Source organism: Phyllostomus discolor, chromosome 4 (assembly GCF_004126475.2).
Source record: "Phyllostomus discolor isolate MPI-MPIP mPhyDis1 chromosome 4, mPhyDis1.pri.v3, whole genome shotgun sequence".
In the NCBI taxonomy this organism is placed as follows: Eukaryota; Metazoa; Chordata; class Mammalia; order Chiroptera; family Phyllostomidae; genus Phyllostomus; species Phyllostomus discolor.
Window position 1 is genome coordinate 56,812,371 of NC_040906.2, and position 27,595 is coordinate 56,839,965.

General features: G+C 37.4%; 1 protein-coding gene across 7 annotated transcripts in view; it reads left to right on the forward strand.

The window, feature by feature from the left end:
- The first annotated feature begins 5,157 nt into the window (after positions 1-5,157).
- The window catches only part of SCN3A (sodium voltage-gated channel alpha subunit 3), a 114,644-nt gene continuing 92,206 nt past the window's right edge, over positions 5,158-27,595 (forward strand). For 5 of the 7 annotated variants that reach the window (XM_028509184.2, XM_028509195.2, XM_028509183.2 and 2 more), the window contains exon 1: positions 5,158-5,385. The gene's annotated coding sequence lies outside the window, so the exon portion shown is untranslated. Of the gene's footprint in view, positions 5,386-22,322; positions 22,451-27,595 lie in introns of those variants that run through there. The other 2 variants (XM_036023366.1, XM_036023367.1) reach the window with 2 other exon arrangements.

Here is a 27,595-nt window from a genome sequence, read left to right on the forward strand (position 1 = left end):
GGAAGAAGAGGATGGAAAAGGCATGGACATGCTCCCCAAGCTCCTGAGAGGGAGAGCCACTGGGTCCTCCATTCTAAGGGTGTTTTAGGGTGGGGATTTTAGGGGAGTTCCAAGGGAGGATCTGAATAGAGTATTTATTAGCTTGCCAGATGTGTCCTTTCAGGGTCATCATCTCCACTGATTGGTCAGCACCAGGCAGGAGGTCATTGGTCAGTGCAGCTGGTCCTGATGTCAGCCATGGCATCACTTGTCTGGTTTTGCTGTGTTTCTAGACCTGGAGCTGAAATAACAACTGAAGCCTAGATGTTGTCTATAGGGGTTAATGCATAAAGGAATGGTTGTGCCAGACCCTGAGTGGGAGTTGCCCCTTGTTCCTCCTCCAAGGTAGTCTATGGCATTACTAGCGACATGTTGGGGGAAGAAAGGTCAGAGGAGGGTCCAAACTGCATGACCAGTGATATGAAAGGTCAGGGGTTCTAAAGTGCACACCAGTGGTATGCTAGGGGATGAGAGGTTACCATGGGGGCTAGGTCCTTGTTTTCCCAGTTTTGCATGTTGCATGTTGCTAGGCACAGGGCTTTTTGCCCTGGTGACCTTCTGTGCCTGGCCCATCCTCCCTGCTCTGCTTGTGTCTGTCTAAATGCCTACCATAAACATCTCTCTCTCTCTCTCTCTCTCTCACACACACACACACACACACACACAGCTTAGAATCAATCTAAAAAAAATCAGTTTCCCAGAAAACACCACCAGGAAACTTCTAAGTATATGGAGTCCCAAGTTAGACATTAGAATGAATATACTTCTAAGTATTATTATTTTTTAATTTTATTTTAATCATTGTTCAAGTACAGTTTTCTCCCACTTACTCCCATTCCAGCCCACCCACCCAACCCTCCCCCCTTCCCCCCCATTACCCCCACCTCTAGTTTTTGTCCATGTGTCCTCCAAATTTGTTCCTGTAAACCCTACCCATTCCCCCCTGAAATTCCCTCTTCTCTCCCCTCTGGTCACTGTCAGACTATCCCCTATTTCAGTGTCTTTGGTTATATTTTGCTAGTTTTTTTTGTTTTGTTGTTTAGATTCCTGTTAAAGGTGATATCATGTGGTATTTGTCTTTCACTGCCTGGCTTGTTTCGCTTAGCATAATGCTTTCCAGCTCTATCCATGCTGTTGCAAAGGGTAGGAGCTCCTTCTTTCTTTCTGCTGCATAGAATTCCATTGTGTAAATGTACCATAGTTTTTTGATTCATTCATTTACTGATGGGCATCTAGGTTGCTTCCAGCACTTGGCTATTGTAAATTGTGCTGCTATGAACATGGGGGTGCAAATGTTCTTTTGTATTGGTGTTTCAGGGTTCTTAGGATATAGTCCCAGCAGTGGAATTGCCGGGTCAAAAGGCAGATCCATTTTTAGTTTTCTGAGGAAGTTCCATACTGCTTTCCATAGTGGTTGTACCAGTCTGCAGTCCCACCAACAGTGCACTAGGGACCCCCTTTCTCCACAGCCTCTCCAACACTTGTTGTTTGTTGCTTTGTTTATGATGGCCATTCTGACTGGTGTGAAGTGGTATCTCATTGTGGTTTTAATCTGCATCTCTCTGATGGCTAGCGATATTGAGTATCGTTTCATGTGTCTTTGGATTTTCTGTATGTCCTCCTTGGAGAAGTGTCTGTTCAAGTCCTTTGCCCATTTTTTTAATTGGGTTGCTTGTCTTCTTAGAGTGGAGTCGTGTAAGTTCTTTATATATTTTGGAGATTAAACCCTTGTCTGAGGTATCATTGGCAAATATGTTTCCCCATACAGTTGGTTCTCTTTTTATTTTGATACTGTTTTCTTTAGCTGTGCAAAAGCTTTTAATTTTGATGAGGTCCCATTTGTTTATTCTTTCCTTTATGTCCCTTGCTCTAGGAGACAAGTCAGTAAAAAAATTTCTGCGTGAAATATCTGAGATTTTCCTACCTACATTCTCTTCTAGGACTTTAATGGTGTCACGGTTTATATTTAAGTCTTTTATCCACCTTGAATCTATTTTTGTATAAGGTGTAAGTTGGTGCTCGAGTTTCATTTTTTTGCATGTAGCTGTCCAGTTCTCCCAACACCATTTGTTGAAGAGGCTATTTTTATTCCATTTTATGTTGCTGCTTCCTTTGTCAAGTATTAATTGACCATAGAGGCTTGGGTTTATTTCTGGGCTCTCTGTTCTGTTTCATTGGTCCATGTGCCTGTTTTTATGCCAGTACCAGGCAGTTTTGATTACAGTGGCCTTGTACTAAGTATTATTATTATTAGTGGAGAACTTAGTGTAGAATACTAGGGACTGGAAGAATTAATGAAAAGTTATGTAGTAATAAACAGGGATAATTTGGCTGAGACTGGAGAAATAGGTCAAAGTTCTTAGAAAATAGAAATATTTCATGACCGAAAACTTATACGATGAAATGGTAAAATGTCATGAATTTTCACACTAAATGTGTGAGTAGCCGTGGAAGCTCATTCCCTCTCTGTTCCTCCTGCTCTTGGTTCATGACAGTATCATAGCGGTTATCTTTCTTGACCGTAATTGCTTGTGTGGCACAATGGCATGTGAAGTACTAACGTGTTTTTACTTCCCTCCGTATTTGTTTCATCTGTAAAATATGGGTAATAATACCTCCTATGGATCAGGGTTAAACAAACATGTAAACTGCTTAGAACAGTGTCCAGTGCACAGCACTGAATGAATGTCGGTTTGGTCACCATTGTTACTATCATTGAGGCTCTTCCACAACCACTCCCCAAACTCTGGCCAGATACCAAGGCTATTATTTCCTAAGCAGAATTGTCATGGGAAACATATAAAAGAATCATCACATTCTTGTGTTTTTTAATTTAAAAGGCTTGAGTCTAATCATTATGAGTTGAATTGTGCCCTTTCCTACCCTCCCCCCCAGAGATATATTTACGTCCTAAACCCAGTGTCTTAGCATATATGCCCTTATTTGGTAACAGGGTCTTTGCAGAGGTAATCAAATTAAGATGAAGTCATTCAGGTGGACCCTAATCCAAGATGAGTGGTGTCCTTATAAGAAGGGGAAATTTGAACACAAAGACAAGCAACCACAGAGGGAAGATGATTCAAGGAGACACAGGGAGAGCATCATGAAAGGATGGAGGCATGTTGGAGTTACATTGCCACAAACCGGGGAATGTGTGGGCTACCAGAAGCTGAAAGAGACAAAGAGGGATTCTTTCTCTGCAGGTCTCAGATCTTGATTTAGGACTTCCAACTCCCAGAACTGTGAAACAATAAATTTCTGTTGGTCTGAGCCACCCAGGGGGGTCTTTGTTTCAGCAGCCCTAGCAAACTAATAAATTAGGTGTAAGACAGAAAGATTTCTGAAGAAAACCGGTGCATCCAGTTTACTACTGGCAGAGAGGACAGGGATACAAGCAAAATGCTTTTGAGGTTATAAAGGAACCTTGTGAGGAAGAAAGGGAGCCCAATCCAACTGAGGTCTCTGATGAAGACACCCTACATGGCTTGCTAGCCCAGGATTAGCTAAAAAGGTAAAATGATGAGAAGCTGAAATATTGTAATACAGTAGAGACTGTGACTCATTTGTTGGACACCCACAGAGCATATTACACTCTATCGGATGGAAACAGTAGAACCAAGATGGCAGTATAGGGTGCTTGGGACCTGGGACTTAAGTCAACAAATATTCCAAAGTAACCATGTAAAGATGCTCCTTTTTTTCCCCTACTCCCCCAGGGACTGGGACAGAAATTATGGGAAAGGAAAAGCCAACAAAATCTGAAGTAACTAATGGTCCTGAGGAGGAGAAAATACTGCCATGCAAAACTGAATGGATGGCACTTCTGGGCCCAAACAGGAACACAGGCACATCAGCAAATATCTGTGTGGAGGGATGACGATGCCCAGGAATCACACAGGATTTACACTTCACTGGATGCCCACACAGAAAAGCTGGAGGCCGGGCCCACACTCTGCTTTCTCTAGATATGTAAATATTCCTGGACTTAGATCAGTCCACATAAGAAGAGAAGAGGAAAGAGAAAAGTAAGCATTGGTTTAGTGTAAAACCCAAAATCACTGGGGAAAGCCTCAAGTGACTCGATATACCTGGAACTGACTACATTTATTTTCCTGCCTTTAGGCAACAGAGGGGATAGAATTTAAAACTAAGTAAAAAACATTCCTGGAGCACATGATTTCAAAATATGGTATCTTTTGTATTTATCTCTCTTCATTATACATCTCTTTGATGACAGATGCTTTGTGTTTTTATATTTGTCTTTTCAAAGCCAACATAGTGCCTGACATAAATTAAGGCGCTCCATCAATATGAGTGTATTTAATTAATGGTAAACTAATAAATTATAGCTGCTCTAAAGTAAATAGGAAGAATCAAATGAAAGAAAAGTGCTTTGATTAGTTGAGAAATGTCTTTTAATAAACTGATAAAAGTCATTTTCATTTTGATTATGTGTTGTGTGCTTCAATGTTCTCATAAACAATGTTTTCTTAAGTATTTTAAAGACATAGATATAATAATATATAACCACTAAATTATGTCATGTAAGATATATTACAACTGTTCTTTGTATCAATGCACAGACTAAAATAATCCAGAGATCTAAATTATCTAGGCCTCATGAAGTTTACAATACTTTCTTACATTCAGATATTATTTCTTATAATGTTTTACCAAAAAGCAACACAAAAGACCACAGTGCATGTGTATCACACTGTTCTTTAAGGAGTAATTCCTCCCATGATCGAGAACAGTCTTCAGGCCACAAGAGTGATATTGCAAAACTCTATATGTGGGTGTAAAATAATCTAAAAATTGAGTTTTCTAACAGACTTTGTAGTGCTTTGTTTATTGTGGTACTTTATGGGTAGATCAACTTATAAATTTATGAAAATTTTAAAAATATTAGGGAGGTACAAATAATTGAGTATTCAAGAGTCTCATTATACATACTCACATGCAGTAGATAAATTCTGTTTTACTTTATGGTAACAAATACCGGGGGTGGTTTTCCTTTTGTTCAATTTTGTGTGTCTGCCAGTAGATGGCGGTGCCACGTTGGTTTCTGTCAGGGATTTTTTTTCCCCCCCTCAAGGCTGTTTTCTGATAAATGTTGGGTACCATAGAGTGAATCTCAGAACAGGAAGCGGAGGCATAGCAGAAAGGATTCTCGAAAGGTCTCTTTGTTTTCTTGTCCACAGAGAAAGCAAAGAAAAAAAACATTGTAATTAATCTGTAAACCTCTGTGGACAAAAATGTGAACAACTGCAAAGGAAGGCACTACACTCTAACCATCTTGGATGCGGGCTTTGTTATGCTGTGATCCCTAAGGCTCTGTTTTATCAGGTAAGCTGGCAAAACATGTAATTATCTGCACCATAGAATCTAGCCACCACTTCATTTTTCTTATTTTAAAATCATCTTCATGCTGCTATTTTTAACCTAATGTTGGTTTGATGTAAATTGCAGAAACCAAAGGCATCATTTGATGTGTAAACTGCTTACTATTCCTTTCTCTCTCAGTAGAAATAGAACCTCTGTCTAGAAATGGTGACTATGGTACAGAGTAGGCTTTACTGATCTGTGTTTCCGAAGCATGCAGATGTTTACGATTCATTGTATTCAGAGAAAGTATTTTTTTGTTATATGGAGCTAACCTAATGGATCTCATGGCAGAACATCTCTATTTAAATGTCCAGTGTGTCCAGTGTTTTTAAACATGAGTGTATAGTGAAATTGGAACTATTGTCCTTGTGCTTTAGTCTTTCATTTAACAGCTTTGAAGAGGCCTTGAGTATAGGGAGTGATAACAATATAGAGATGTGTGATTATTTGAAACACATTATCTTGTTTACTAAAATCTATTCTCACTGTTCTCACTGAGGGAAGAAGATAACCAATACTAACCATTGAAAAGACATTTAACTTTATAATAATAAAATGATCCCTATGTGCTTTGTAATGGGCAATATCTTTTATATTTTAATATGCTTATTTCTATATTTTTATCTTTTAATTTATTGACTTAAAGAATATTATAACTTCTTAATGAATTGTCTCATAAGCTTGATACATTTTTATTTTTTTTCATGTGTAGACTTAAGAACTGGTTGTTGTAATTATTATTACTATTATTATTCATTACTAGGGTGAGCCACTTTAGTCAAAAAGCAGTTATTTAGTTAATCTATAATCTACATCCTATATATTTTGTCTACAATATCTTATAGCATGACCACAAATGAATCATTCAATTAGCTATCACATACTTAGAATAAGAAATTATTGGCAGAAAATCTATAGGTATTAATTGAAAGCAGGATTTTAAATATCATACATTTTTTGATACAACAGGTGGTGTAGTGTGGCATAGGAGGACAAAGGTAAAGGCATAAGTAATTGCAGGGATTTGCATGGAAAAATTTCATCATGATCACTGCAAGTAGTAAGTGCCCTATGTGAAATAAAGACCTCTGATTCAACCTGGGTTTCCAGTCAGTACTGATCCAAAGGGCCTAAAAACAGAACTTGAGGTTTCTGCTTTAAAAGCAATTGTAATTTTTAATGATATGGTAAAAATACTGATTTCTCACTTAATGTTTTTAGAATGAGTAACAACAATGCCACTCCTTAAAAAATTACCAAATAGTGGCTGCCTCAGAGAAAAGCCCTGGGTCTTGTGTATTTCAGAACTCCTACCACAGGATGCAAAGAAAACGGTTTCTTTGAAAAGGGTTCCCAGAAATGGATGCTAATTGACTTGTGTGTGTTGCACACGCCGTGCTTCTCTACAGGTGACTGAATGTGAGTAACTCTGTTCTGTGTAAACACCGGAGCTGGTCTCTATGGACGTGTTTTACATTTATGAATGGATGTTTACATTTTGGCCCTGAATATTAGCCGTTTGGGGAGTCTAGTTTCAATAGTCTCTTAGTTGTTTGTTTATGTATATATTCCCAATGTAAGGAGGAAATGTATACAAAGTTAGTCACAAAATGTGCTCTTGGAAAATTTTTAGAAATCAAACTGCTTGGATTAAGTGGGATATCAAATAAGTTTGCATATTTTATTTTTAAGAAGAATCTAATAATGACTTCATTATAAGGTGAAGAATAATACGGGAATTTGTTGGTGTGGTAGAGATAAAGTGGTTGAATACTGAGCTGAAACTCTCAGATTTGGGTTCAAGTTCTGCTACTAATTGAGCTTTGCCACCTCAGAAAAGACACCAAGTATCACTGAAGCCTATTTTCCTTGCCTGTAAAAGATAGGTTTAGAATTAAAGATATATAAGGACACTTTTCATTTTTAAAATCCTATGATTCTAATTTATGTGGATTTTCACCAGTTGACTGTTCAGCATACCTGTAATCTAGTATATCTTTGACTCTCACTGAGTTGTATATTACCACTGATGGTGCACGAAACACGGGGAGAAACACAGAGAGTTTCTAGAGAAACACAGGGAGTTTTCAAGATCCTGGGCCTCTTCCTTCTACAATGCTAACCACCAGGAAGCAATGTGGAAAAGTGGCTTTTAAGAGCTGAATGAATCCTGGCTCCACTATTACTTGACAAAGTATTTAAACTTTCTGAGCCTCTGTTGCATCATCTATAAAACTGGCATGACAATGCCTATGTTGCAGGATTGTACGAATACAATAATGTCTGTTCAGTGCTTGTTATATATCCTGAGACATGATAAAGTAATCCACTGCCATCCAACCCTCACCAAATATTAATACACCAGGTATTATTATTATTGGTGATGAAGTTATATCTTCCACCACAACAGGAAGGAAAGAATGAAACTGCCAAGGAATTCTGCAGTGGAAAAGTGAGTAATTCTCAACTTGGAAGAGTGCCCTTGCTGAATGAACAACAAAATGTGTCCCCTGTAATAATATCAATTAGTGCTAACAGTCTGGACATTTCCTGGAGAATTTATAGAACTCCCATAACACCTTCTAGAAGACTGTTCTTTTACCCAATGATATACATGGACTCCACTTAAAAGGTTTTTTTTTTAAACAAAATAAGGGCAAGAGCCTTTATTTCACTTGTGTCTTAATAGGGTAGACCTATTAGGCAAAAGCTTTCTGTGAGTATTTGCAAAGAAAACCTAGATTACCAAGAATTACATTTAAATGTCAAATAATTTCTACTATGATCATCAAATTGCAGAGCCTAATCCTCGAAATGACTGCATGTGGTGGCTATGTGATCGACTCACCAACTCTCTACTGCTGAAATCCTATTCAATAGAAAGGTGAAAAGGCCAATTGTGCCTGATGAAATTGTTGACATGCTGCAAAATTCCTGCTTCCCTCTAAAGGTTTTCTCTATGTGCAGTTTTGCGCTCTTGACAGCCGTGTGCTGCTGGGATTTTCGGGAGCACCCCAGGCCTCCTAATTCTTCCCTTCAACCACCCTGGGCCTCTTTAAACTGACTCAAGTAAATGCACTGTCAGTTTCATCTTCTTGGCAGCCAAGATGACTTAATGGGCTCCTGATTAGACAGATCTGAGGTGGCCAAGAGTTTGGGAGAAGGAGGGTAAGATAATCTCAGTTAGACAATGCTCCACTTGCTCTGCTTGGAATTTGTTGCCAGTTCATTTCCCTGACACGAGGTCACTCCCAGTTCTTGCAGTTCTTTATTTTTATGATTGAAGTTAACTGAAAGCACTCATAAGTGTAAACATGTAAAGACAAATGCCTTTTTTCCCAACACAGAATGAACATGTGACTGGAGAGTGAAATTTCTTTATATGGGTAGCTGGGCAGATTACATTTTTCTCATTGTCATTCATGCTTTGTGAACTAATGGAACGTTGGAAATTAATGTTTCATTTGTCATCTAAAAATATATTATTCAGTTCAGCTTAATATTGATGGATGTTTCACCAGTTTTTTAAAACTACGAGAATGAATTACTCACCTTCCCCTGAAACATACTTTTGTACTTTTAGGATCTAGTTTTAAATTTACATTCATTTCAATTGCAAATCATCTTTGCTTCCACTTGAATTTTACCCCATAAACAATTTCAATAGCAGTTCAATATAGAACCTGGCATCTGAACTACTACTTCTTGAGATAGGCTGCTCTTTGGGATAGTTATAAAATTTGGGAAGAGTAAAAGTCAGTTGTATTGCTGTTTTGGGGTGAAAGCTCACTTGTTTATCTTCCATCGGGAAGCTATGTTTTAGTTCAGCTTTACCTGATATTATCACCCTGGGGTGAAGTTAATACAGTCTTTGGATACATTTTAATGGGATACATTAGGTGTAGGTACACACTTCAGAGCAGAAGAGTGTTAATTTTAGTTTACTTGGTAAAACAATAATAATAAAATCTTGCTCTGTTGCTAAGCACAGACACACTTTGTCCTCTGAACTGCCTGACAGGCACCAGTTCTTTGGGTGTCTGAGATCTGAATCTACATCGGACACATAATTTGCCACAGTAGAAGAATTCTTTAATATTTATATATAAATGCCTGCTCAAGTGTTAGTGTGCCAAGTAAGCGACTGATTTTAATAGTCTACCTTTTGTCTCCAGAATTTCAAGTGATAAACAATCTATGAAAAGTATTTTAAAAAGTTTCTGCCAAAGATAATATGAATAGAGAATGACTGCAAAGTAACTTACAAGCAGTGTTACAATATTAAATATACGTACTTATGTATTATATATAAATATATGTACTTATTTATTACATACATATATATAAAATAAATATAGTGACCAAATTCAGTGCATATAAACATATGCCAGGTGGTGGTTGTATAAGGGAATTCTCAGGGGTTGTTCTAGTTCAGAGAAATCTTTGAAAGACTGAAGTTATTTCTGTAATAATTCAATTAGGTTTTCATCATTCTGGAGACTGCATAGAGGGAGACCTTCGTGTGACTGAGCTCTGTGCTGGGGCAAAGTGAAAGAAATGACAGTCCTTGAATTATTGAACAGTGGTTTAATATTGTTTTATTCAACAGAGAATTTCAAATATGGGAAGTCACTCTTTAAATAACTTTGGCCATTTTCTGCCAAGAAGCTCACTTTTGGGAATTTTAATCTCCTAATATTCAGAATACACTTTATTCTTATTTGGGTTGTACAGAACATTTTGTCCTTTTCATTTCCCAAGAGCTTGAGCTGGAATAATTCACTAAATCTCAGTTATTATTGCTCAGTGACATTGTCTTTTGCACTCAAACCCCAAATATTCTTGTATTGGGTCAATGAGACACATTTTGTGGGCTTAAGCCTGTATTTAAGAACCTGTTACCAGTTTGTTAGTTTCTCTGTCTCCTTGGTATTTTTTGCTCGTGACATTTTTTTCCTTTTTATATGTTATTTTGTTCTACCTGAACCAAGTATGCTGGGCAGTCTCTTTTCATGGAACTTATATCATGATTGGAAATGACCTTAATAATAAGTTCCCCAGGAAACAAACCCAACTTACTGCACGAGCAAAGCAAGTAAGAACAGTTAAGTGAAGCCAGTCAGGTTGGGACAAATGAACTTGACAGTCCATGCCCTTTCTAAGGGGAGGAAGCTCCTTCTTAGGGCCAGAAGATTGTTGAATCAAACCTTTTCATCAAAGAAGTTGAAAATCAGGTTTTGTATTAAAAATCTCCCCTTTAAATGTCATCTATTTCAAGTTATTTACAATACTGGGTACATCCAACAAAACATACCTGCAGTCAGGAAATGGCCAGGGGATTTGGGACCAAGTTGTTTTTCCACTGCCAATCCAACCCCTGCTTTACCATCGAGGGAAGAGAACTAGAAAAAGGCTTGACCGTTTTTAGATGTACAGCCACACAGGTACTCAAGACTTCTCTACTACGCTGGGCTCACCAAACTGCCCACCATTTGTCCATGTGTTTCATTTAAAATCCGTGAATACTCTATGTATTTTCTCTTTTCCCCAGTGATATTTACATCCCCAGATTTTATCATCATAGTTCTTGTCCCCCACTTCTGGTTGCTTTAATGCTTCCCTTGCTGTGGATATCTTGGTACTGACATGCTAATTTGTACAGTATGTGATATTCTTACTTCTGCACTATCCTGAAACTATTGAAATTTGTCTTTGAAGTTTAAAAGTTAGAGCAAACATATCCTTTAGCTGTGAAATGGTAAAACTATTACATAGGGTATTTAGATGTTATTTATTGAGCCCCATATGGTCTCAAAGTTCCAAAATATCTTTAATCATAGCCAATAATGATTGCAATCCATTCTTAATACTAGTTTTCAACAATTGCATTGAGTTTTACTATCATTTTTATATATTTATACTAAACATTAAATTATGTTATTATATTAGCATTGGAAGAACTGACAAAAGTATAATTCACAATTATATTGATTCTCTTTCATTGACATAAAAACTTGCTAGTATTAGGTAAAGATACAAATCAAATACATGTGCCTAGACTGAGAAATTCTTGGACAGAAAATGGAAAAACAGAAAAAAAGCAAAATAAGAAATGTAAAAAATTAGATTTTTAAAACCTCACTAATAAAAATGACAGGAGGAAATAAGCAATTTAAGGGAAGTAGACTTGCAAACATTCTGAGAGAAAAGAGAAAGAGGTAAAACATGATGAGCTTATTCAGAGAGAGGCCCACAGCCCTGGCTGCTCAATGGAATCGTTTGCAAAGCTAAAAAAAGAGCAATGTTTGGCTCCACCGTACACCAGTTGAATTAGACTCTCTGGGGCTGACTTGGGTATCACTGTTTGTTTAAGAGCTCTGCAAGTATAGTTCAAATATGCAGCCAGGTTTGAGAACCAGTTGACTAGAGGAAGGCAGAGAAAATTAAGAGGAGCTAATGGAAGCTTAACTAGAGAGGTGAAAATAAGCTGAGAAGTGATGTTCAAAATCATTTCTAAATGCTAATTAGTGAGCCCATGTTAAGTAAAGAGGCTGTGCAAACACTTAAGAAAATAAATGCATCCATGTCCTTTTCTCTCTTGGTTGAACAAGCTGGTATTTATTCTATATGTGTAAGCAGTCTTATATTTCAAATTGTTAATTGCCTACCCTTAACTCTATTTGAAAGTTGACTCAGCTGCTAGTTATGGTATATTTTGCAAACTAACAATACAAACAATTGTGCACACTCATAAATAAGCATCCGTGAACTTCAATTAGTAAAACCGGAGACATGCCCTTTTTTATTCTGTACTTTATGAATTGCTCCTTTGAAAATTGTCTTAAATAATCAAGTAAGAGTGTCTATTGAAAGACACTCTTTGAATATCTGGGTCATCCAGCTGGAAACAAAACATTGATTTCAAATTTTTGAAACTGCAATTGTGGCAGATTTAGAGAAAAGGCAGATATGTAAACCAACAAATTTTTTAAAACCAAAATGCATTTAAAATTTACTTTCAGAAAGTGGGATTCCTGAGAGAGAAATAAATTAATCTAATAGCTAAATGGAATTAATAATGAATTGCATTTTGTAAAAGGAATTCCATTACTAAGATGAGTCAGCTTTTTCTACTCTTTAAGGAGACATTCGCTGGGTTATCACCCCAGTTGCGTTTCCATCTTGGTTCCCTCAGTCCTTTCCACAGCTGGGGATGATACAGTAGAGGCCTTTAATAAAATAATCCTCTTTGTCCTTCAGAGCACATTATATACTAAAGCCTTTCCTCCAGAGAAACATTCTTTAATATTTCTACTTAACTATGCTTTCTTCAGGACCTCTACCAGTCTGTCAACCTGGTCAGTAGAATTATCACTTGTAGAAAAGATATGTTAAATCTCAGGATGAAAATATTCAGATTTTGAAACAGGAGGTTGGTACATCTGTGGTAAACATAAGGAATTGCATTATTATGTTTGATGGTGGATTTATGATGGATGTCCATGAAACAGTGCTTGGGTTCTCAAACTGGGTTTGTATCATTTACTTAAAATTACATCTTAACTTTTATATACAAAGTACTTAGGTGGTCTGCATGAAAATATAAATAATGAACTGGTAAAATATTAATAAGAATGCTTTTTGACATTCTTTTGACAGAGAAGGAATGTTTCTTGAAGACGGGTCACCTTAAATTATTCAGTCAGTATAGAGGGCAAAAATTTATTGTTGGTACAACCATTCCTTCCACCAACATGGTGACAACTGTGAGAACTATCTTCATTCTTTGGGAAAAAGCTTTCCAACTTGTTATTCAGAATCATTTAGTACATTTTGGAAAGGGAAAGGGTAATGCTTAGGAGTAAATAAAAAGGAGCAGAGCACATCTGAATGAATCATGATACAGATCTTTATGTAAAGTACCACAAGATTTAAGATACACCACTGAAGCCACAATAATCGCCTTCCTCTTATACATTTGTTAGACATGTTGTTTACTTGGTGTCTTAAAAGTATCCCAAGTCACTGTAAGACACATTTCTTTAACATATCCATTAAGCACAGTATAGTAGTGCAGCGTGTCAGACAACAGTCTATGAGACCAAATTAATCACAAAATAATACACTTTGTTCCACCAGTCCATATCCTTCAGAAGCTAAATTTAAGAAATTCTATGCATGACAAAATAGTTTCTACTTCTTTTCTTAATTTCTTCCTTAATAAAAAAAAAGCGAAGACTAAACATGTGAGACAAAAAAGGAACTTGATGAGGGAACAACTTTGTACTTTCCAATTTATTTTTCGTAAACCTAGAACTACTCTAAAAATAAAGTATATTAATTTTTTAAAGGTGGAGCACTTAAAGAATGAGTATATCTAATGCCTCATTTTGTACAGGCAATTTTATCAAAATCCTGAATTATCCATGTCCTTGAGAAGTCGGTTTAAGTGGCCCACCTGGAACACTGTAGGAATCCCACAAATTCCAGCTTTTTTCCCCTAGCATCTTCTCCCTTCAGCTCTTCTTATGTTTTTCCTAGTGATTGCTGCCCTGTCCACAGGGTCTTGCTTGCTAGATCCTCCATGCTGGGAAGGGCCAGGATAGACAAGCACCAGTCTTATCTCTCTGTAGCAGTTTGGTTGCTGCAGTCCCTGTCTGAGGAAAAAATTACATTATGTAATCTTTTACCTGTAGCATTCTGACCCTCCTTCAGCCTTGAAAGAATTGAGCACTGAACCGAATCCCTCCTGTCTTGATGTGTGGAGGCCTTCTACCTTGCATCCCTGCTGCAGTGCGTGGCACGATCCACACGGAACTCGGGGCAATGCACGCAGGCCCTTGTTTGATTTCAGTGCCAATGATGTGCTCAGTGGCTGAAGAACAAATACAGACTCTCAGGGTACTGAATTCAGATCCCAGAAAATATATTTTCATGTATTCTTTACTTCAAAAGGCCCTATTTTGGTGGGATTTGACCAGGTGACTTATCATTTCAAATACTACAATTTCATGAAGAAATTATGTATCAAAATTGGATATGTAGAGTTAGAAAGAATTTGAGGAATAGTTCTTTTCAGCAACCAACATTCCAGCTATGCTTTACTCAAGGCATTCATAATATTGACTCATCAAAAAACATACTTTAAATTTAAAACTAGCAAGCCCCCAGTGCACAAAGTATTCTGGATGTGAAGACAGCCTCTCAGTTACATGATTAGTCAGAATTCAATGACTCTTGTTTGGAGTATAAGGCTGTTGCCTTGCCCTCAGATAATTCCCTCCTAGGAGGGATAAATGTTGGAATCTGCCCACTACAGCATCCTAGAGTTTGGACAGTGAACTAGAGCTTTAGAGATAAAAGACACACTACAAGTGAACTAGTTGGTTTCTTTCATCTCCCTTCTTTTTATACAAATGTGGGCAGTGAACACCAAAGCTGTTGAGTGTTCAAAATGTCATAGTAAGTGATAGCAAAGACAAGTCTAAAATACGGGTTATCTGAAGTGCAAGTTTCATTCCTTTTCTTCTATTTTACTCCCTCTTTTCCTTATCTTTTCTTTTTTTAATTTAATTTTTAAGTCTTTATTGTATTTTTTCCATTATCACTTATCCCCATATACCCTCTCCCCCAGCAATCACCATGCTGTTGTCCATGTCCATGAGTCCTTTTTCCTTTTTTTTTCAATCCTTCCACCCCCTAACCTCTCCCACCCAGCAGTCATCCTGCTCCCCATCTATGAGTCTGTCCCTATTTTCCTTGTTAGATCAGTTTGTTCATTAGATTCCACATGTGAGTGAAATCACATGGTATCTATCTTTCTGTGACTGGCTTATTTCACTTAGCATAATGTTCTCCAAGTCCTGCCACACAGCTGCAAAGGGTAAAAATTTTTTTACAGCCAAATAGAATTCCTCGTGTAAATCTCCCAGACTTGTTTTATATATTCATCTACTGATGGACACTTGGGCTGCTTCATATTGTGGTGATTGTAAATAATGCTGCAATGAACATAAAAATACTTACGGTATTTTTCAGACTATAAAACGCACTCCCCCACACACACAAATTCAGAAGGAATAATGGTTTTTAATGCTGCTGTTGAGTTCTGTTTACATTTAATTGGTGAAATATTATGTTATTTATGTTATTAAATATTTTACCACATTTTTTGCTTCAAAATTTTTTTCCTATTTTCCTCCTCCAAAACCTAGGTGCATCTTATAGTCCGAAAAATACAGTATATTCTTTCAAATTAGTGTTTTGGGTTCCTTCAGATATATTCCCAGAAGTGGGATTCCTAGGTCAAAAGGAAGATCCACTTTTAATATTTTGAGGTGATTTCCACAGTGGTTGCACCAATCTGCATTCCCACCAACAGAGCATAAAGGTTCCCCTTTCTCCACATCCTCACCAGCACTTGTTTGTTGATTTATCGTTGATAGTCATTCTGACAGGTGTGAGATGATATCTCATTGTGGTTTTAATTTTCATTTTCTGATGATTAGTGACATTGAGCATCTTTTCATATGTCTATTGGCCATTTGCATGTCCTCCTTGGAGAAGTGTCTGTTCAGGTCCTTTGCCCATTTTTTAATTGCTTTTGATTTTTTTTGGTATTGAGTTTTGTAAGTACTTTATAAATTTTGGAATGTTAACCCCTTATCACATGTACCAGTCAATATGTTCTCCCATTCTGTGGGTTGTCTTTTTATTTTTTAATGATTTTCTTTGCTGTGCAAAAACTTGAAGACTTGTTTCTAAAAAGATGGGGCAGGGAATGCTTTTTTATGTTACACTGTCTCTGCCTGTGCTGATTGCACAGCACTATAACCATCTATTTGCCAGGTGTGCTTGGTAGAGGAGGCCCTTGGGGTGACTGTGTTCTGGCTGAGAAATAATCAGGTGACATCTGAACTTCAGCCCCACCTGAATCAACCTGTGTTTCAGTTACAGTTACCACTGGCGCTGATCTGAAGGCAGTGATTACAGCCTCTCTGCTCCAGGCTAGATAAAACTCAATCCTCTGTGTTTTAAACCTCAAAGGAGTAAAGGAAACATGTGACATACGCACCATCTTGAAGTAATGCAAGTTGTACCTCAAGCTTCAAGTTCTAAAGTTCCCTCAGGTTGCCAATTGAAAAAGGCAATCAACTCAACACCCGGTTGTGAAAACAGTGCGCTGTCATTTTGATTACAGTCAGTAAACAGTCTGTGGTTGCCTGGAAAGAAACTGCCTAAAGCACACGGCACCAGCAAACAGGAGAAACGCAGCTGAGGGCAACTCAGAGGGCCATTATGGCTAAAGCAAAACTGATATTATGGTGGGAATACAGATCAAGCATTGATTGTCGGTCTGAGAATGCTGTTTGCTGTCTATTTGTCATGATGCCAATTCATTTCATAATAGAAAGCTCCCTATAGGTCTGTAGTATTCAGATTTAAATGTGGCTTCTGCTACACAAATACATGTGCATAGGCATACATACACACAGATGTTTTCCTATGGACAAAGTAGTTTTTTCACTACAGTGTTTCCTGATCCAAAACCCAATTACTTAAGGGCAAAAACAACTCTCTGATCAAGTAAAACTGAGAAATTATCAATTCAGAGAGAGCCACCTTCCCTTTTAGAGACTCTTAGAACAGCGGATCACCCCCTTCTTTAATTCATGCATTTGTGTATGGGCTTGATCACTTGGAGGAGGGTGAAGGGGTAGGGGAAAAGTATCTGCTAGACCAGCACTAGTCAAAAGAAATATAATGAGACCAACATAGGTACCTGGAATTTGCTAGATGCTAATTTAAAAAAGAGACAAAAGAAACAAGTAACATTAATGCTATATTTTGTTTAAGCCAACATGTCCAAAATACAATCATTTCAAAATTTGGCCCTAACAACATTTTAAGTGCTCAAGTACTCCTTGTTAGCCAGTGGCTACCAGGTTGAACAGAGCATCTGTAGAATTCATTTTAAGTAGTTGTATTCAACAGATATCTGATGATGTCTTACATACTACAAAGCTTATATTCTACCCCTGAGAGACAGAAAATAAATAATAGACATTATGAATATCTATGTTATATAATACATAATAAGATGATAAGTGCTATGGAAACAATAATGTGGGGTAAGAAATTGGAGGGGAAGCACAGTAGGACTCTTTGAGAAGGTGGATTTTCACCAGGACTTGAAGGAGTTGAGAGAGTTTGGCATTCAGCTATCTAGAGGAAAAGTGTTCCTGAGAGAAGGAATAGTGTATGTGTGCTTGGCAGGTGCAGAGGACAGCAAGAAGACAATCTGGCTATAGAGGATTGAGAGAGGTGGAGAGCAGGAAAAGATGGCTTCAGCTAGGTAACTGGAAGGCCATATCATAAGGCTTTACAGTTTAGGTAACTATAAGAGTCTGAGTAGTTTCTGGGCTTCTGAGCAGAAAAATAACATGATTTGATTTCTGTTTTCCCCAAATCACTCTGACAGCTGGATAAAAACAGGCCATAGGAGTGTCAGGCTGAAAGGGAGACCATTAAGAAAATATTGCAGGTTTCTGTGAAATAGTGGATAAATCACTTCAAGATTCCAGATTTGGAAGAATTATACCACTAGATATTGTATGAATGAACAAATGAGGAGGGAGAAACTATGATTGTTATCTTTGAGAAATCATAAAAATGGGAGCAATAGGGCTAGCACATAGGTTTCTAACTTCAGAAAAACTTTAATTCCAGATTCTATAAGCCAGTCATTGTAAAACTGTAATTCCTCGGCTGGTGGCATCAGCAGCCTCTGTGTGCTTGTTAGAAATGCAAACGTTGGGACTCACACAGAGCTACAGAATCAGCAGCTCTGGTGTAGGACCGGCAAATCATGTTTAGCAGAGTCGTCCAGGTGATTATGGGCATCTGAGTTCAAGTTTTAATATTTTTATTCATTATAAAATTAAGTATAGACCTTGAAAAAATGGTCTATTTATAAGAAGAATCTACTCATGCTTAAGAACAAATAAATCCTTTAAATCACATTTAGAGAATTTGGACTTTTATTTATTATATCCCACATCTTTATTTAAAAAGTGGTATAAAGTGGTACATTTTTTAAAAAATCCATACAAAGTAGGAAGCTGAAGACAAGGAAATGTAGAAAATGTAGATGATAAAACTGTTAAAGACTGTAGATTCATTAAGTTAATTTTTTAGGATGTGCATTTAGCTCTGAGCCTCTCAGGTGAAACATATTTAGAGTAAAGGCAGGAATGAATTCTGTACAACTGAAGGAAAGAAATCCCAGATCTGGTGTTAACGTGACCACCATGAAGCCTCCTGATGGTCAGTTTTCTCCAGGAGAATGTCTAAAGCACTAAGAGAAGTGGATGGATGCTTTGTTTATGAGACAAATATCTAGTATTTCATTGCATATTATTCTGGATGGTTTAGCCATTTGAAGTTATCTTCTTGATAAGTGCCTCAACCCAGATGAGCAGCTGGTGGGATGGGGCTATTTCAGACGTTGAAGAACCAACCAGCATTCCACTCAGAGGGAAGGCTTCCCCTTCCCCACGGGGCAGCCCTGCCAGGGACCTGCTGTGTGTGTGTGGGGGGAGGGGGGCGGGTTGGTTCTCAGCAGGCAGGTGCGGATCTGTTTCAGCCCCTGCACAGAGAGCAGGGTCCCCAGAGTTTTACAGCCTAACACATGACAGAAATGGTTAATCTGGAAATTTCTGAAGCAGGTTCATCATGTTGTCAGCATAAAAGAAGATAAAATTAATTGAAAACAAAAAAGATAGCATAAATGGCCAAAAATAGTTAAAGGACAAACTGTAGAGGCCACATGATGGCTACAAACAATGGAACTAGAGCAAGACAAAAATTTTTAAAACGTGGGGGCTAAGAGATTTAAAGGATAAATGAATTGTTAGGAAAAACTAAATAGCACAAAATATAAACAATTAAATTTATCTAAAAAATCAATTGTTGATATTAGTATACAGTTAATAATATCAATAATAAAAACAAAAATGCATTAAGAAAAATAAAATTAAAACAACCTTGTCCAAGATTTTTCCAGTGATACCTACCCTTTTCAGAGCAGCCTCTGGCATGCTGTTTGAGCTCTCACTTCCTCATTTGTGGCATGAACTTCCCCTTAATTTCTAAAATGCTGGAATTCTATTAAGGCAATATTAAAGGCAGGCTATCCCTTTTGTGGGGAATCTCCAATTCCAACACTTATATTAGATAATCAGAAAGTAAAGTTACTGAACTATCTTGTCTCATCCCCTTCTAAATGGGATTGACTGAATTTAACTAATTTTAGCCATCAGTAGGAGACTTATTTGATTAAGGCTTGTATGGTTTTTTTGTAAAATTAAATTTAAGAAATCTGTTAAGCAATGTTGCATAGCCCCCCTTACGCTATGTCCTAAGAAAAATTTCTTCAGTTTAGGTCTTGAAGAAAGTTTGTCCTTTTATATACAGCCTTTAGCAATTGTTTTTTCCCCCTAAAATAGAACAAAATAAAATCCTTGTGATCCCATGTGCTTCCACTCTTTTTTCCTTACTGGGGACATTAGAGCCAAAGTGCAGCCTTGAGTATATAAGCACCCACCTTACATTTCCAGGAAGCCTGTACTCTTCTCCTGAGCAGTCTTTTGAAATGGTGATCCATGGGCCCCCTGCACCAGATACATTTAGGGGACTTGTCTCACATGCAGATTCCTGGCCTTGCCCCAACTAACTTTTTCAGAATCTCTGGAGATTGAACCCAAAAATCTGATTCTTCAACAAGTAGCCCAAGTGAAGTTCAGAACTGCTTTAAAGAATCCTGATTGTCTCTTAACTCAGGTAGTACAACTTTATATTACAGTTAATCTATGAGCCATGGTTTGCTTTTAAAAATGAGTGAGTGAGAGGTATTATTGAGATGTAATGCATCTTGAAGGATGAGGCCTAAATTGCAGCGTGAGGACATGTGCAGAAATCACAGCTATCTCCTATGGATTCTTGAAATTGGGAAAAAATCTCTTGCATTTGGAGCCCAGACTGCGAGATACGTTTTTCTGATCCGTGAATCAGTGATTTGCAATGGGAAAGGAGAAGAGCGAGAATGCGAGTACATCAGAACCTTCTGGGGTGTTCTCTCCAAATCCACTCTCCTGCTCTTCCTTATCTTCTTAGTGCCTGTTTAATATTCAGCCTTCCTTACCTCACCCACCTCCATGTCCCCTCAAACATTCTGGAGATATCTCTAAATTGACGTTTTGGTAATTTAACATTAGGCTCAGTACTGATGTCAGGCAGGAGAGCAAGCTATTTAAAACCCAGTTAGTTGTTTGCTGGGAAGGGAAGGGAAATAACATTTATTAAGATTGTAAAGAGGGAACTAACATTTATTGAAAGGCTATAAAATTATTTAATAATTTAATGCTTTAAGCTCTGATGGGTAGGTCTGTTTGGTGGGTATTATTAGTATTACTCTTACTTTATAGAAAATAATGATAATAACTATAATAGTAGTATTATTATGATCATATTATTATTCCTACCTCTAATACTATCAAAGCCTCCAGCTTTTAAAGAAAATCTACTTTACACCACTTAGTGTACAAGTGACTTTATGTCTCTATGTGTGTAATCTCATTTCATTCTAACACCAACCCTGTTTCACTGGGTGGTATAATCCCTATTAATAGATGGGAAATGAAAGGTTAGACTGGTTAGGTAACATGTTCAATGTCATGCAGCTAGTGAATGGGCAAAAGCCAGATCTGTGTTACTAAGATGTGTGAAAAGTTGGGGAGGAAATGCAGGGACAGTTCATAAAGACACTGGCACCCTTTGCTAAAATGACTATAAATCACTGAGATCCACTGACAGATTTGTAATAATGGTAGGATACATGTTTTAGAAAAATCACTCAGATAACAGAGTCAAGAAAAGATTGGTGGCTTAGGAGTGAGTTTTCATCAGGAGTCAAAGATTTTTTTAAAGTATGTATAAAAATGAAAAAGTGAGATTTAATGTGTTTTTTTTTGTCAGAGTAAATTATAAAAGGAGATTTATTGGTGAGAATCTATGACCAGTTAAGCTATGAACATTTTATAAGTGAATTAAAATAAATATTGTTTTAAACATCAATTGCTGATTTTAAAATTATGTATATTATTTTTTGAAATAATTGTCAGTTTAACTGGGCTAAGCCACTCACTGGTCATGGCTATAGCTGATCGGAGTATAACATCAGATATTTATGCTTAGATTAATGTTATGCCTTAATTTAGTATGCTGGTTTTTCACATCTGCTTGTCTAAAACTTACTCTTAGAAACCACTGAATAAAAAGTTTATTTGTCTTATCTTAGTCATACTATCAACTAGGGTTTTAGGTAGAGAGGAAAAGGAGCTGAAAAGGAACAAAATACTGACTCATGACACCAGTTTAACCACATACTCCACTGGTCTGCTTCTTCTGTCTTTCTGGCATTTGAAGAAAAGCAGCAAAAGGGAAGTAAACAGGGGGGAAGGAGGGAGGAAGTAGGAGGTGATGAAGAGGAAGATGCTCTGGAGCTTCAGCACGCCTTCAGAACGAGTCGCTGATTCAAGGCTGCCAAAGAAGAAAGGAGAGCCCCACTCCAACTCAGCATCCTGGCAGTGGTTCCTGGCCCCATCTTTCCTAGAGCACACCAGGGCACACTGCCTGCGAGAGTGAAACCACCTGCTTTGCATCAGTCCTGCTTTCTCCATCCAGGGCTCTGCTTAAACAAAGTATGAAAGCCCAGAGCCAGAGCAAGAGCCAGAGCACCCACTTCAGTCCAAATGCCCAAGATGCTGGACTAACTTCACCTGTGTTCCCTTTCTACACAGATAATGGACAAGGACACCTGACACCAAGCCACATCAGAGGTCATTGTGGCAGAGTGGCTTACTGGAATAAAAATAGAGTCTCTTCTAGGGATAGCATAAGAACAAATGAGATAATTCCCAGAAGTGGCCTGGAGATTTTCCGGAAAAAGGTGCTGTGGCTCTCTAAGGTACCTAAATTACTAGGGGGTATAAATTTGTGTTTGTGGAAAGTAAATTAAAATTCCTGTTAGCTAACAAGGACAGTTATATCAGGACAAGGAGAAGACAGAGCAATGGTTTCCTCCCTGCTGGCTACTTAGTTGCTCCAAAATGGCAAACATAGGTAGAGACAGGGCAGAGATGACCTGGGAAATGAATGATGCCAAGGGCTACTGATGTAAGAGAGACAAATCTAGCTTTTTATTTATTTTTCTTTTAAGAAATACATTCATCCTGTGTATTTAGTAAATAAGCCATGATTGTACTTACTTGGATTTTATATTTATGTGGCAACTGGATCCATAGCTCACCATTTTCCATGAGATGAAAGATATCCAAATATGTGGTTAGCATTTGGTTGTAAGCTGGCTTTGGACTGGCCAAGTGTTTGAACCAACCAAGAAATATTTATCTGTTTGGTGTGTCAGCTGCTACCAACTAGAAAAGCTGTCTAAAACTTTCTTAGCCAAGAAAAAATGTTTATTGAACATAACCAGCAGTACAGAGGCAGTTTGGGTCCAAGAACTGAGTGATCCATCCAGACCCACTGGTAGACCTGCCTCTGTGATCTGCCACCCTCAGTGTGTCAGCTGTGCCCCCAGAATGTCATTTTTTTCTGACTGTAAGTTGACCAGAGTAGTTCCATGTGTCATATCCTGATGCGATAAGGTCCAGAAGACAGAGAATTCTGTCTTCTTGCTCTATTTCTTAGGAGTGAAGAACCCTTTTACAGACACCCACTTGGTGGACTTCTCACCTTTTCTCGACCAGCATTGACCCAGAAGTTTCTTCCTTAACCAATGATTAGCAGGAGGCTTGGATAAGAGGAGGTACCTGGAGTGGAATGGATGTTGGGGAGTTGAACAGGCATTTTTAGTTTGCAAACAAACAAGAGAAAAATGCAGGAGCTAATGAAACCAATGCTGCCGATTTGTCGGTTACAATGTTGGCTTACTTGTTGTCATTAGTTCACAGTTGTCTCTCTGAGTTATAGCTGTCTGATAAGAACAAAGTCACAGGGAACTTCATCCCCCAAAAGCTATTGTATTTCTGAGATGAAAATATTTCTGAAGACAGAGATGAACTCATACTTTCATACAGCTATTTTTTCCAGGGGAAAGACATTAAGTCCAAGTAGAGAAAGGGAGACATAGATTCTCTTGCTAAATAATTAGCAAGTCAATAAATAATTCTTAGGTGTGGAAAATCCTATGTTTTGCTAATAGGAAAGGAATGATGGTAGAGAAAGTCTAGATTTCAGTTGTATTTGGCCGTGGCATAGTGATAGCCTTGCTGTACTTACCTCGTCAGTAGATTTATTCAGGCCAAGAGTGATGCTGAATTCTTTGACACCACACTGACAGCAGGAAGTATACAATACAGTAGAAACTAGCCTAGGCTTTTAATTTACCTCTAAATAACTCCAAAGTGCTTACTACACATGTGAACATGTATCTGTTAAATGTGGAGTTTATTTTTATTATTGATTCATTCCTGTTTGTTTTACCTTCTACATTAAAGCAAAGGTGAGGACTCTCGTGCTATATTTCTTAGGTTGCACCACACCATTCACAATATTGGGCTCTATATATAGTAACCTCTAAATAAAGTAGCTGATTTATATTAATTCCATTTTAGAAAACTTAAACTAAAAATTTCGTTTTGTAGTCTTGAGGACAAGACTATTTCCTGAACCAATTGTGTTCGAATACTGGCTCCTTGACTTATCCTTTTGTTACCTGATTAAGTGATCTAATCGAATCAGGTAACCTAATCAGGTAACCTGCCCTTAAGTTTTTGATCTGTAAAGTGAGAATAATAATAATATTAACTTCATAAAATTAAAAGGGTAATTAAATAAATTAATATGCATAAATTACATGACAGAGCATCTGATACATAGTAATTACTCAGTAGTTTTATCTATTATTATTTAATCCGCAAAGCTACCTAGTTAGATGGGTACACCAACCAGGCATTATTTCAAAACTCTTTTGAAATATGTAAAATAATATTGAGTTGTGCTCTGGATAGTGTTCAGTGGTTACAATAATGTGCTGATTCCTCTCTGTACTACTTTCATAATACAGTGAGCTCATGGTCACATATGCTGCCTGAAACTATATCAGTCAGGTAAATACTAATACCTGACAATCATTAATTAACCCAAGGTGAAAACTCCTTTTGAAAAAATTAAAACTTTCCTTTGATATGAGGATAAATAATTGGTCCATCCTGTCTTTAGATTATGTCTTTCTTATAATGATCTCTTCTGATGTCAGGCAGAAGACACAGCACCCTTGCTGAGCAGTGGATCCTGTCTTTTCCTGAGAACTTGCTTTTCATCAAGAACACTGTGGGGTTTTTTTCTGATCTTTCAAATTGTGTGACACAAAGCAACTTTCTATCTTTGAAGACGGCAAATTTATAGCCTCTGACATAACTTTGTTTCCATGGCAATAGACCAGAACTAATTGATTTTTGTCTATAACATAATCATCAAAACTGTTGCAGAGAAAGAGAGAGAGAGAGAGAGAGAGACAGAGAAGACACTATTTTACTAAAGGTTACTAATAGGTTATAGACCAATACAAGTTGCCAAACTGTGATTCTGGAAGTCAACAAGATGAGAACTCACAGGCTATGTGACTAATAAAAAAAAAAAAGAAAGAAAAACTTTTGTCTTTGCCTCAGTAATGCCACAGCATATCCCAAATGTTTACTATGCCATTTTTTTTCAGAACCTGATTCATTAACAAATATTGTTTCATACAGTTTCAGAAGCTTATGTTAGCACATTAGCATACAGATAGGTGATCCTCAAAAATTGAATTGAACTATACAAATCTGTTTTTCTGTAGTAATTTACGTGCAGCTTAGATCTTTACGATAGTAAGATTCAAGAGAAAAATGTCAAATATAACAGGAAAAGTTAGTAAAATATAGAATGTGTAGAAAATGCTTTGCCTCAGAACAACAATTCATATTTGTCAGCAGACATTTCAGTGAAGATTACTTAGCTTCTCCGTGCCTGTACCTCATTTACTTTAAAGGCAGGGAGTTAGACTAATCATCATACCCCATACATGCTTTTTAATTAGCATCTCAGAAGTCCCTCCTTTGGCATTCATGTAACTGCTCTGACTTCATTGTCTAATATCCTCTGCGTACCCTCTCCTTAGAAAATGGTAGTCACAAGAGTCCTGTCTCTTCATCTTTTTAATTTTTTCCTTGACAATGTAATGCATGTTCTTAGCTTCAGTTTCAACCATTGATTTTTTAATCAATATTTGCCCAGACCAGATGGCTTTCCTGAGTCTCAGACCCATATTTTAATTACATACCCAGTCCCAGTTGTCTCACAGGCATCTCAAACTAAATAAATACCAAACAGAATTTATTATCATGACCTACAAACCTCCACTTATCTGTTGGGTTAATAACAACTTGTGGCTTAAACCAGAAATCTGGGAATGAGCTTAATCCCATAACTCTTCCATCTCCCCTCCCCACACCCCATATCAAGTCATCACAAAACCTCAGTGATTTTCTCTCTCCTACTCGTGCCTTGAAAACAGTCCTCTGCCCACAGTTTCTTTACTCCCTGACTTATTGATGGCCTACTATCTTCTAGGTACTGTGCTCCCCCTCTAGGTGCATTTTGTCATTAACTTTATGAAGTATGTGCTATCAGTATATCCAGATAATGCAGGTAATGTGCAGATAGGTAACCTAAAGATTATAAAGAATAAAATCAACTGTCCAAGGTCACACTGCTAGAAGGTAGCAAACCAGGGCTTGAATGCAGTTCTGACTGCTAAGGCTATGCTCTTAGATAATAAAGCTTTGGTCAACATTTCTTGCTCTTTTCTCTTGACTGTGGTGTCTATTATTTCATTCTAGAGCAGCTGTACTCAAAGGGTGGTTTACAGACAACTTGGGGAGTTCGTGAACCCCTTTTGGGAAAGACTGCAAGGTCTAAATTATTTTCTTAATAATATGAAGACAACATTTGCCTTTTCCCACTGCTTTGGCATTTGTACTGATGCTATAGAAGTTGTGAGGGTAAAACTGCTAATGGCTTAGCAGGACTCAAGGCAACAGCATCAATCTTGAGGAGTAGCTCTTGTTTTCTTTACCACACACTTGAAGTAAAAAAAATGCCGGTTCACGTAAGAACATCATTGATGAACCAGTACATATCATTAATTTTATTCAATCTTGAGCCTAAAGAGCACGTCTGTAATATACTGTATGATGAAATGGGAAGAATACATGAAGAGTTTCTGTGGCAGCTGAAGCACCGCAGTTGTTTTGAGGAAAAGCACTTGTGTGACTGTCTGAGTCAGGAGCAAAATAAGTCACTTACATTTTCCCATGGAACACCACTTTCACTTGAAAGAAGAACTGACAAACCATGGTTATTCAGACTCAGGTATTTGGCAGATATTTTCTCAAAAAATGAGCGAAGGAAAAGCCTGTCACTTCAGGAAAAGCAAGTGGCAGCGTTTGTTGACATTCAAAACTGGAGCTTTCAAGTGGAAATTGGGATTTTGGAAAACTTGTACCTGCCACTGGGAGCTTGACAGCTTCCCAATACATTAGCACTTTTCTCATAAGATCAATGATGATATTAACAAATATCAAATGTGACTTTTGAATGTTATGTAATTAAATTTGTCAAGTTTGGAAAATATGTATAAAGGTGCACCGATATTTTCTAAGTTAGTCATACACCATGGTATAAAATGCACGCAAAGGGCAAGATCAATTAAAGTTCACTGATACGGTTTCAGATTCCACTATGAAACTAAATTAAGAAACTACCATTTGTAGTTTTGGTGTGTATCCAAGAAGAGTAGCCACAATTGCCTGAAAAGACAATTAACCTAAAATAGTTCTTTTCCAGCTACATATATGTCTGGGGATTTTCTTAATGTACTTTGATAAAAACAGCATATCTCAACAGGTCAAATGCAGAAACAGATATAAGAAACTAGCTATAGTCCATTAAGCCAGACAGTGAAATTTACCCAAATATAAAAACAAATATATTTAGTAAAAATATAGTTATTTTTACTAAACATCTGTTTATAAATAAAGATACAATGATT